At 48.7% G+C, this 11,625-nt stretch overlaps 1 protein-coding gene across 2 annotated transcripts in view; it reads left to right on the plus strand.

Moving 5' to 3' along the window:
* The window catches only part of CUNH17orf100 (chromosome unknown C17orf100 homolog), a 36,098-nt gene that overhangs the window by 9,743 nt on the left and 14,730 nt on the right, over positions 1-11,625 (plus strand). The window contains exon 3 of one of the 2 annotated variants that reach the window (XM_040243698.1): positions 1,384-1,423. The exons of the other annotated variant lie outside the window; for it this stretch is intronic. The gene's annotated coding sequence lies outside the window, so the exon portion shown is untranslated. Of the gene's footprint in view, positions 1-1,383; positions 1,424-11,625 lie in introns of those variants that run through there. 2 annotated transcript variants of the gene reach the window in all.

Genomic DNA, 11,625 nt, shown 5'->3' on the forward strand with positions numbered 1-11,625 from the left:
AGCCCCTCCCAGAGCAGCCTGCACGAAGGCCAGGTCAGCACTGGGCCCTTGAGAAGACCCCTGATGCTGTGATGCTCTGCCTGGCCTGAGCCTTGGGCTGGAGCCAGGGCCTGGAGAGCTATGGAGGTGCCATCCTTGGAGCAGGCCTGCCTCCCACGGTCAGACCCATCTTGGAGCTTCTGCACTCTGAAAGATTCCTGCCACAGACCTTGACCAGGGTCCCAGGGTCAGATAGGCCAAGCCCTGGCCATCAGGCACAGTTGTCACAGATAGGCTGGCATTGTCAAAAGGGGCCTGGTTTAGAAAAGAGGAGAGAAAAAGCACAAAGGGCACAAGCCAGCCAGGCTCACACAGGCAGCCTCTGTGACTAACCCGGTCTGGGATCCACCAAAGAACACCACCTCTCAGCCCCTGATAGAGCAAGAGTGGGCTTGTCCCTGCCCACAGACCTGGAACCCCACTGCCCTTCTTCCCCGTGCCCCCCGCCCCCACACACAGGCCTGCCTCCAGGGGACCCTGGCAGGGAGATCCGCTAGCTCCCACTTTACATAAACTGCACGTCTGGGCTCTGTCGGAAGCCCTTCACTTGTATCATACCATTTATTCATGTCACCCCTGCCAAGAAGATGTGACTAGTGTTATTGCAATCTCCAGTTTAGGCGTGAGGACGTGGAGCTGAGCTGTCAAGCGTGGGGCTTCAGGCCACTAGTTCTTGTGTGAAGGAGTGGGAACCAGAGTCCAGTGGTCAAACTTCTCCCCAGATCTCATGGCTTGTCCACAGGCAGCTGGCCTGAAACCACCAGGCTTGCACCCAGCTGCTGGGTGGTAGTCTCACACCCCCCCAGCAACTCGCTTAGTACTTGGGCCCAAAAAAGTCCAGTCGCAGTACCAGAGCACAACTCTCCTGCTACACACGGCTCCTTGCCTCAGCCAGCTCCCTGCTCTGACCCTTGCTCTCACGTCCCACTATAGAACGGACAGTCCCTTCCTCTGGCCTTTGATGCATCTTGCACACACTTCTGCACTTCTGTTTTTATATCTAGGACATTATTGTCACTATTCACATGACTCTCCTACCAGACTTCTCAAAGGGAAGGACCTGTGTCCTATCTCTCAGTTACTATTTTGACACCTGGGACATAGTGGCTGCCTACTCTTTGTTGTAAGAAAAAAGGAGAGTCTGAAAAACTATTCATCCTTCAAAACTATGGCTAGTTCAGTTCAGTTCAGTCACTCAGTCGTGTCTGACTCTTTGCAACCTCATGAATCGCAGCACGCCAGGCCTCCCTGTCCATCACCAACTCCTGGAATCCACCCAAACCCATGTCCATCAAGTCAGTGATGCTATCCAACCATCTCATCCTCTGTCATGCCCTTCTCCAGCCCTCAATCTTTCCCAGCATCAGAATCTTTTCAAATGAGTCAGCTCTTCTCATCAGGTGGCCAAAGTATTGGAGTTTCAGCTTCAACATAAGTCCTTCCAATGAACACCCAGGACTGATCTTTAGGATGGACTGGTTGGATCTCCTTGCAGTCCAAGGGACTCTCAAAAGCATTTCACAACTCAAAAGCATCAATTCTTCAGAGCTCAGCTTTCTTTATTGTCCAACTCTCACATCCATACATGACCAGTGGAAAAACCATAGCCTTGACTAGATGGACTGAAAGATGAACTCCCCAGGTCGGTAGGTGCCCAATATGCTATTGGAGATCAGTGGAGAAATAACTCCAGGAAGAATGAAGGGATGGAGCCAAAGCAAAAACAACACCCAGTTTTGAATGGGACTGGTGATGGAAGCAGGGTTCAGTGCTGTAAAGAGCACTATTGCACAGGAACCTGGAATGTTAGGTCCATGAATCAAGGCAAATTGGAAGTGGTCAAACAGGAGATGACAAGAGTGAACTATGGCTAGATGGGACCTAAATTAACTTAAAAGCTTTTGCATAGCAAAGGAAAGCATAAACGAAAAGAAAAGACAATCCTCAGAATGGGAGAAGATATTTGCAAAAGAAGCAGCTAAAAAAGGATTCATCTCCAAAATATACAAACAGCTCCTGCAGCTCAGTACCAAGTAAACAAAGAACCCAATCAAAAGATGGTCTTCAAAAAATGGCAGAAGACCTAAATAGACATTTCTCCTAAGAAGACATACAGATAGTCAACAAACACATGAAGAGATGCTCAATATCACTAATTACTAAGAGAAATGCAAATCAAAACTGTAGTTATCACCTCACACCAGTCAGAATGACCACTGTCAAAAAAATCTACAAATAATAAATGCTGGAGAGGGTGTGCATAAAAGGGAATCCTCCTACTCTGTTGGCAGGAATGTAAATTGGTGCAGTCGCCATGGAGAACAGCATGCTGCTGCTGCTGCTGCTGCTAAGGCGCTTCAGTCGTGTCTGACTCTGTGCAACCCCATAGACGGCAGCCCACCAGGCTCTCCCGTCCCTGGGATTCTCCAGGCAAGAATACTGGAGTGGGTTGCCATTTCCTTCTCCAATGCATGAAAGTGAAAAGTGAAAGTGAAGTCGCTCAGTCGTGTCCCACTCTTCGCGACCCCATGGACTACAGCCTACCAGGCTCCTCCGTCCATGGGATTTTCCAGGCAAGAGTACTGGAGTGGGGTGCCATTGCAGCATGGAGGTTCCCTAAAAAACTAAGAATAGAACTGCCATATTATTCCACTCCTGGGCATGTACCCCAAGAAAACTGTAATTCAAAAAGATACATGCTCCCCAATGTTCATTGCAACACCATTTACAATAGCCAGTACATGGAAGCAACCTGCATGTCCATCAACAGAGAAATGGATAAAGACGATGTGGTACATATATACGATGGAATATTACTCAGCCAGAAAGAGGAACGGAATTGTGCCATTTGCAGAGACATGGACAGACCTAGAGACTGTCATACACAATGAAGTCAGAAGGTGAAAAACAAATACCATCTATTAATGCCTATGTGTGGAATCTAGAAAAAGTGGTATAGAGGAACATACTTGAAAAGCAGAAATAGAGACACAGATGAAGAACAAATGGACAGCTACCAAGGAGGGAAGGGGGTGGTGGATAGCAAGAATTGGGAGATTGGGATTGACATATTTACACCACTATGTATACAATAGATAACTAATGAACACCTACTCTACAGCCTAGGGAAATCTACTCAGTGCTCGGTGGTGACCTAAATGGGAGCAGAGAAAATGGGAGAAAAGAGAGGATATGTTTATAGGTATAGTTAATCCACTTTGCTATACAATAGAAAGCAACACAACATTGTAAAGCAACTGTCCTCCAAAATAGTCAAATAATTAAAAAAAAAAAAAAAAAACTATGCCTAGGGATAGATCCTGGGAAGCCTTCCCTGATTCTGGCTGAACCTGTCTGCTCCAGTACAACCAGGAGGAGGATTGTTTACCTGGGTATACCTTTGGGGGCCGAGACAGAACCCCAGTATTCCCTGTGACCCCATCTCTCAGCGCAGAGCAGGCATCTCACAGGGGTCAGTAAACGTAGGACTGAATTGCTCTTTGCTTCAGAGACCCAGATCAAGGGCACCGTGACCTGAACCAGCCAGCTGCCCAAGTCACCAGGCTGAAACCACCGAGAGCTGGCACGCCAAGGATGTTTGCTGAGGAAGGGAACACAGAAATAAAACCTGACTTTAAAAAAGAAACATACCCCATAGGTATTCTGTTTATACGAAAATCAGCTGGGATTTTAGTAACTTCCCTCCCACCTCACCGCGCCAAGGTGTGCCTGCCTTCCCACAGGGCGCCTCTACACCCCACACACCCAGTAATCATGGCCCTACCTGCCCCGTCCCCTCCTCTGTTTGCTCTCTGGGGTTTCCCTCGATTGCAGGGTGAGAGATTCCAGACGCCTCAGAGGCCTGGCCCCTGCCTGGCCCCAGACTCCCTCTCTCCCTCCCTGACCTGCCCTTGTCAGGGCCCACGGCCCGTGGGGTGGCAGAGGGGCAGGGCAGGGAGTCGGCCCCTTAACTGAGCCAGAGCAGGGCTCCAGAAGCCAGGCCCTGCTCCTCCCAAGTCTCTGTTGAGCCACAGGACCCTACTCCCTAGTTCAGACCAAACTCAAGGTCTGCATGGCACGGTAATAGGAATGGGGCTTTGGGGTCAGGCCTGGGGGTCCTCTGTCTCCTCCTGGACTGCCAGCATCTAGCCAGCTCACCTACCTCCCACCCTCTCCCAGCCTCAGACCCCTCCCTGGCCAAAAGGAGCCACACCTGCTGCACCAGTCTACTGAGGGCCACGCCACGAGGCACGGAAAGCACGGGGCTGGCCATTCTAGCACCGGAGCTGTGTGTGAAACCTGGCAGGGTGAGAAATTCCAGCTGGAGAGCAGCCACTCCATGCTTCCTGTGCGCTCACCAGGAATCAGGCTCCAGGCACTTCCCTGGTGGTCCAGTGGTTAAGACTCTGCGCTCCCGGTGCAGGGGCATGGATTCGACTCCTGGGCAAGGAACTAAGATCCATCATGCCGCATGGTGCGGCCTAAACAAAAGAGTGAAAAATAACACATAATCTTTTTTAAAGTTGTCTTTAAAAAAGAAGAGAGGGAAAATCAAGCCCAGGGCACCCCCGCCCTGGTTCTGTGAGCCTCTTCCTCTAGTCTCACCCTCCCCTCCTCCATCAGCTCCCTCATCCCAGAGTCCCATTGGGCCCTTAGGGAGCACCCCACTCTCCAGCAAGATTCCTGCTTTTCACGGAGGGCCAACTAGGTGAGGGGTACCAGGGGGCCCTCGGTATCATGGCAGGTCCCTCCTGCTTCCAGCCATATTCTAAGAGAGACCAGGGCAAGCCTGAGGCAGGGGGCTGGGGCTGAGGATCACCGTCCTGGGAAACTTATGAGCCTCCCTCACAGCTCAGCACCCAGGCAGGCACCCAACAACCCACAGCTGCGGTTTCCAGAGAGCCGGGCCTCCCACCGCAGGGACAGTAAGCTGAGAAGCACTGGAGCTATAAATGTGAAGTGGTGAGCCACAGGACACTGCCGCAGCCCCACAGCGGCCAGGAGCCGGCCTCTCCCCTTCTCCCTGCCTCCCCGCCCCCTGCTAGCTCCAGGGCCCCCCGCCAAGCCTCTGAGACAGCCCAGGCCTGTCCACCAGCTCGGCTCCGGACTCCGAGCAGCTTTGCTGCCGCACCCCCACCTTGGGAGGTCCCAGGCCTGGCTGGGGGCAGGGCAGGCAGGACAGCACACAGCACTTTGTACTGTTAGGGCCTCTGGCCTCGCCCCCCCAAAACATCATCTTATTTCATGTTGACTTACACAAGAGGAGAGAAAGAGAGAGAGAGAATGTGCGTGTGTGTGTGTGTGTGTGTGTGTGTTCAGTCACATCCAACTCTGTGACCTGATAGACCATAGCCCACCAGGCTCCTCAGTCCATCGGATTCTCCAGGCAAGAATACTGGAGTGGGTTGCCATGCGCCCCTCCAGGAGATCTTCCCAACCCAGGAATCGAATCCTCGTCTCCTGCATTGCAGGCCTAGTCTTTATTGCTGATCCACCAGGGAAGCCCCACACTAGAGGAGAAGGACCATAATGTGTTGGAGCTTACTACTTCTAAAGGTCTTCCTCCAGCTGGGGTGGTACGCAGTCACAGCTTCAGATCCATCTGGAGGCCACCTTGACCTTGGGCTGGACCTGAGGCTCCTGTGGTCCTGACAGGCATCCTCATAGCCCCTGTCAGAAAGGAGACTTCAAGAGCATGGCTGATGATATAAGAGCACCCCCTTCACCAAGTGCCCGCTCCCCCGTGTGCCCAGCCCAGAGCTCTCCGACTGAGGGAGGGCCATTGTTCCACAGGCAAGAGACCACACCCAGAGGGGAGGTCCAGTGCTCCGCTATGCCTTGGGTCTCCCCGCTACTCCCACACTTCAGGCCTGGCCCGGAGTGCAGTGCGAGGTGGAGAGCAGAGGCCCATCTGGAAGGGTCTCGGGAAACAGAGAAAGGGGAGAGAGGCCCCTTAAGGCCCCTCTTTCCTTAAGGCCCCTCTTTCTCTCCTCTCAGACAGAGCCTGCCAAGGACAGGTCAACACCCAAAACCCCTGCTCTGCTGGACAGTCTGTCCATTAGCACAGGCCCCTCCTGTCAGGCTGACCAGGAAAGGTAAGGTCACCCTCTGTCACCTGCCCCACACGAGAGCTCAGAGACGAGCCCTTGGGTCTCCGGGGAGGCTGCAGAAGTAGGATTGTCCTGAGCCACTCTCTCTTCAGTGTCCCTTAGCTGTCCCCCTTTCAGGAAGGAGGACAGAGATTGACACCTAGGAGGTGCCACTATCCAAGGTGGAGGCCTCACCAGGCGCCTGTGATGGGGAAAATGGACAACAAAGGGCCTCTAGATATGACCACAGGCCCAAGGGTCACCGACAAAGGAAATCACCAGGCCTCGTTCCCGGCTGACAGCCTGTCCTCCCTCCCTGTGAGCCAAGGAGTTTAGCTTCTTAAGTGCACAAATAGGGAAAAACAGCCTGGGCAAATGTTTAGTGCAAAAAGCATTTAGTATTTCTTATTTTTAAGTATCTCTTATTTATTTCTGGTCACACTTTGAGGCATGTGGGATCTTAATTCCCCAATCAGGGATCAAACCCTGTATACCCTACAGTGGGAGCTCAGAGTCTTAACCACTGGACCGCCAGGGAAGTCCTTAAAACTTTACAGGGGGACAAAAGTTGTAATGTGTGGGAAAACACCATTTTGTGGTATAAGATGGATCAACATGGTGAAGATGGCATTTCTCATCTAACCTAATATATAAACCCGCTGTGATTCATTTATTCATCTAATATGTATGGAGTCATTACTATGTACTCGGTGTGTTCTAGGCATAGGGGAAAATAGGAATGAACAAAACAAAAATTCTTGCCTTTGTGCAGCTTGCATTTTTAAAGATGGGAGAGAGAGAGGGACAAAGAGCCGGAGAAGTAAATTATATAGTATGTTAAGTGAGAAATGCAAGAGAGAAAAATCAAGGACCGTATAGAGAGCGTGGGGTGGATGGGGAGTTGTAATTCAGAACAGGCTGAGCAGTAGTAACACTTGAGCAGAGATTTGGGTGGGGGCGCCGCCGTCGGATCTTAGTTGCATTGTTTATTGTGGTGCACAGACTCCAGCTGTGGCTCTCAGGCCTAGTTGCTTCCTGGCATGTGGCATCTTAGTTCCCTCACCAGGGATCAAACCCATGTCCCCTGCATTGCAAGGCGGATTCTTAACCACTGGACCACCAGGGAAGTCCCTTAAGCAGACATTTAAAGGAGGTGATGAGGCAGGCGCGTACTTGGCATGCTCTAGGAGCAGCAAGGAGGCCTGTGTAGCTAGATCAGAGGGTGACAGTGGTTCTCAGATATTGGGGATGCCTGGAGGCATTTTTCATGGACACAACTTGGGGTGGGAGGCGTGGGGTTGCTGCTGGCATCCGGTTAATAGATGCCAGGTTGCTGTTAAACACCCTGCAGTGCACAGAGCTTCCTACAACAAAGATTTGTGTAGGAATCCCAGTCATGACAAGGTCAACAAACCCTGGAGAGTGAGACAAAGTTGGAGAAGAGATAGCCAGAGAGGTAACTATGAACCAGGTTTTTGTTTTGTTCTGTTTGAGCTAGAAAAGCTGATTCAGAAATTCTTACGGAAAAATATGTGAGAATAGCTGGAGGGGGCAGGAAGTGGGAAGGATTAAAAAGAAGAATTTTTTTTTTACCAAATTATAACATACACTATAAATATTTGGGGGCTTCCCTGGTAGTTCAGCTTGTAAAGAGTCCACTTGCAATGCAGAAGACCCCGGGTTGATTCCTGGGTTGGGAAGATCCACTGGAGAAGGGATAGGCTACCCTCTCCAGTATCCTTGCCTGGAGAATCCCCATGGACAGAGGAACCTGGCGGGCTTCAGTCCATGGGGTCACAAAGAGTCAGATGCAACTAAGCACAGCACATAAATACTTTTATGACAAACGACTAACTTCCTTAATATATAAAGAGGTCCTATATGTGAATAAGAAAAGGCCTTTAAAAAAAATCTCTTAGAAAATAAGAAAAAGGGAGTTTACCAAAAACAGAAAAAGGATACACAAATGGATAATAAATATGTGAAAAAATAATAAGTGTTGCTTGCAATTTAAATAAATAGGAGTGAAAATCATGAGAGCATTTTGCAACTATCAGAATAGCAATGATTGAGAAATTTGATTACTTAGGATATGTGAGAATATGGCTTCCTGCACAGTTCTTGAAAATATAAATTGACAGACCCTTTCTAGAAAGCAATTGGCAATATGTGTCCCAGATTTTTTTTTCTTTTTTCTGCAGCTTGTGGGATCTTATTTCTCCAACCAGGGATGAAACCCTGGCCTTTGGCAATGAAAGCAGAGAGTCCCAATCACTAGACCACCAGGAATTCCCCTCTGTTCCAGATTTAAAGACATATACCTTTTCATCCAGCATGCCATCCTCAAAAAATATTCTTCTTATATAAGTTTACAAAGGTTTAACTACAGCCATATTTACTATAGTCTTAGCAAAAGATTGGAAATGACCCAAATGCCCATCAACTGGGGTCTTGTTTATTATACAATATACAGGTGACTTTGTGGTAAAGAATCCACCTGCCAATGTTTGATCCCTGGGTTGGAAAGATCCCCAGAGTAGGAAATGGCAATCCACTCCAGTATTCTTGCTTGGAAAATCCCATGGACAGAGGAGCCTGATGGGCTACAGTCCATGGGGTTGCAAAGAGTTGGACACGACTTAGCAAATAAACACATACACACACTTACAATGGAATACTATGCAGCTTTTAAAAAGACTGAGGCTTACTCCTAGGCACACAGCCAAGAGAAGTGAAAACACATGTCCCCAGAAAGATTTGTGCAGAGAATTTTATAACAGCTTTATTCAGATAGTCTTCAACTGGAGCAACACTAGTGTCCATCAGAGAAAAATAAACAAATCGTGGCATAGTCATACAATGAGAAACTACTTGGCACAACAAAGAAAGGAAAGAATGCATACACACAACAGGAATGAATTTCTAAATTGGTGTTGCACAAAATAACTCAGACACCAGAGTGTGTACTGTATGATTCCATTGATGTGAATTTCAACAGGCAAAACCAACCCAAGGTGATAGAAATCATACCAATGATTGCCTCAGGAAGGTATGGATTCTTAGAAGGGGCAAGAGAAACTTCAGGGCATTAGGAAATGGAAATAAGGTACTGCTTATGTGTTGTATACAGTGTGTACAATCACTGAATCGTACACTTCAGATCTGTGCGACTCACATCTCATTTTACCTCACTTTAAAAACAAAACTGGGAATTCCCTGATGGTCTAGTGGTTAGGACTCCATGCTTTCTCTGCCAGGGTTCTGGATTCAATCCCTGGTCAGGGAACTAGGGTTCCACAAGCTGCAAGGAGCAGCCAAATGATAATTTTTAAAAATAAAAGCAAAATTAACTATTGAATGAGGGAGGGGGAGTCTAACTTCATACGTGCCGAATGGAATGATCTCCAAATAAATTAATGGGGAGGAATGGAAACAAGGACAGAAAATGTGTATAGTATGCTCCCAGATGTAATAAGGAAGACAACCACCATGCCGGATCTTGGACATGGAGGGCTGACTGGACTAGGCCATTTAATATAAGCCACCTGTGCATCCACAGATTTTGTTACCCAGGGGATCCTGGAGCCAACCTTCGAGAGCTAACTATGTATGTAACATGTCTGAAAGGACATGTAAGAAACTGCTGGACAAGTGTTGCCTTTCTGGAAGGGCCTAGAGGCCCCAAGGTCTGAAGGGGAGGGGTATGTCTCAGTGCTTTTTTGACCTGTTGGAATTTCTTTCACTGTGTTTATGTTAACTTTTTAGATATAAAAACTAGTTTAAATTTCCTGATTGGATAACACGCTCTCCAGAGGTTGGGTTGTCATATTTCTCTACCCTTGGTAGCTGAAAAAGCATGTGTGTGTTAGTCGCTCAGTTGTGTCCAGGTCTTTGCCAAGTCTAGGACTACAGCCTGCCAGGCTCCTCTGTCCATGGGATTCTCCAGGCAAGAATATTGTAGTGGGTTGCCATGCCTTCCTCCATGGGATCTTCTTGATCCAGGGACTGAACCCAGGTCTCCTGCATTGCAGGCAGATTCTTCACCTCTGAGCCACCAGGGAAACTTTCTCTGGTAGCTGGAAGCAGAGACAAGCCTGCTGCTCTAATACTGCCAGCAGTGGCAGGCCTGTGTCTCTGAGAGTGGAAGTTGGCATGTGCACAAGCCTATCAGAGAAGCTCCTGGAAGGCATGCCCAGGGCAGGGAAGTGAGAACCTGAATCCTGGGTTAAGACACCACGGTAAATAAACCAAGTATCTATCTATCTGGGCACAAAGATTTCAACCATAAATGATAAGCTTTCTGTTGAAGAGCATAAAAACCCATCCCATGACGGGGAAGATTTATCGTGATGAAATTTTTTTAATGTGAAAAAATGCTTCATTGGTGGAAAGGAAACAAGGCTTTTAAGTTGATATTGGACCAAGGGAGAGAGCACCATAGAAGGAGTTCTGAACTAAGAATAGGACTGCCAGGTGTAGTTTTTAAACAGACAGTCCAGCGTTTGACCTTTATTTCCACAAACAAGAATATGCCATCAAGGGTCCTGCCTGGGAATATCTGTATTCTTTTGAGAACTGGACTCTGTGCCACTGTGCTGACTCCCTGCAGAGCAACAGCTCCATCATCCATGATTTGTCTGCATTAGCAATGGTAGGGAGGAGACTTCACATGCCAGGGAGACGGCTCACTGGCTCTGCCACAGGAGGCCCTAAGGAAGTTCTCAGCGCAGAGGGACAGGGAAGGATCCCAATTCCAGGATCCAATAAGGAACTCTGGAATGCATAGGATCCTTGTGGAGTCCTAAGTCCTTGGCAAAACAGTTCAGAGAGCAACACATATGGTCAGGATATGTGTTCGGCTCACCTTGGGCCCGTATGTCTGATGGGTGCTGAGAGAAATCAAGGGTCTTGGGTTGAACCTCTTGACAAAATGGAAGAGGCAAAATATCAATGGGAAAAAGCTCTCAGAGTTTTCAGCAAATGGCTGAGACCCAGTGGGGGCAGGGAACAGGCCATGTAATAGACTTTAAGCTGAGACACCATGGGGCTGCACCTGGCCCAAGCAAGTGAAGGGTCAGTGGGTTGAAATGACTCTGGGGAAAGGCCCTGAAAGATGCTCTAGCCCAGCCCCTCCCTGATGGAAACTGAGGCCCAGAGAGTGGGCTTACTTATTCAGTATCTGACATTAGGACTGAGCTTGGTCCATGACTCAGACTCTAGCCTCCTGAACCAGTGGTTCTCCTGGAAGTGGAGGCAGAGGTGAAATTCTTGACCAAACACGTACTGAATGTGTTTCTACTGAATTCCATGGAAAGGGAGACACTCAAGTAGCCTGGAGTGAAGGCAGCCCTCTGAAAGAGTCAAAATACCAGACCCTGGTTCATCACCTACCCGAGGGCGCCCAGCCTTTTTTTTTTTTCCCTCCTGCCAGACTCATATTTCATAGTAGGTGGATATCTCTTGATTTCAGGAAACATAGGCCAATTTCCCAAGCCCA

Source organism: Oryx dammah, unplaced genomic scaffold (genome assembly GCF_014754425.2).
Source record: "Oryx dammah isolate SB20612 unplaced genomic scaffold, SCBI_Odam_1.1 HiC_scaffold_8, whole genome shotgun sequence".
Lineage (NCBI taxonomy): Eukaryota > Metazoa > Chordata > Mammalia > Artiodactyla > Bovidae > Oryx > Oryx dammah.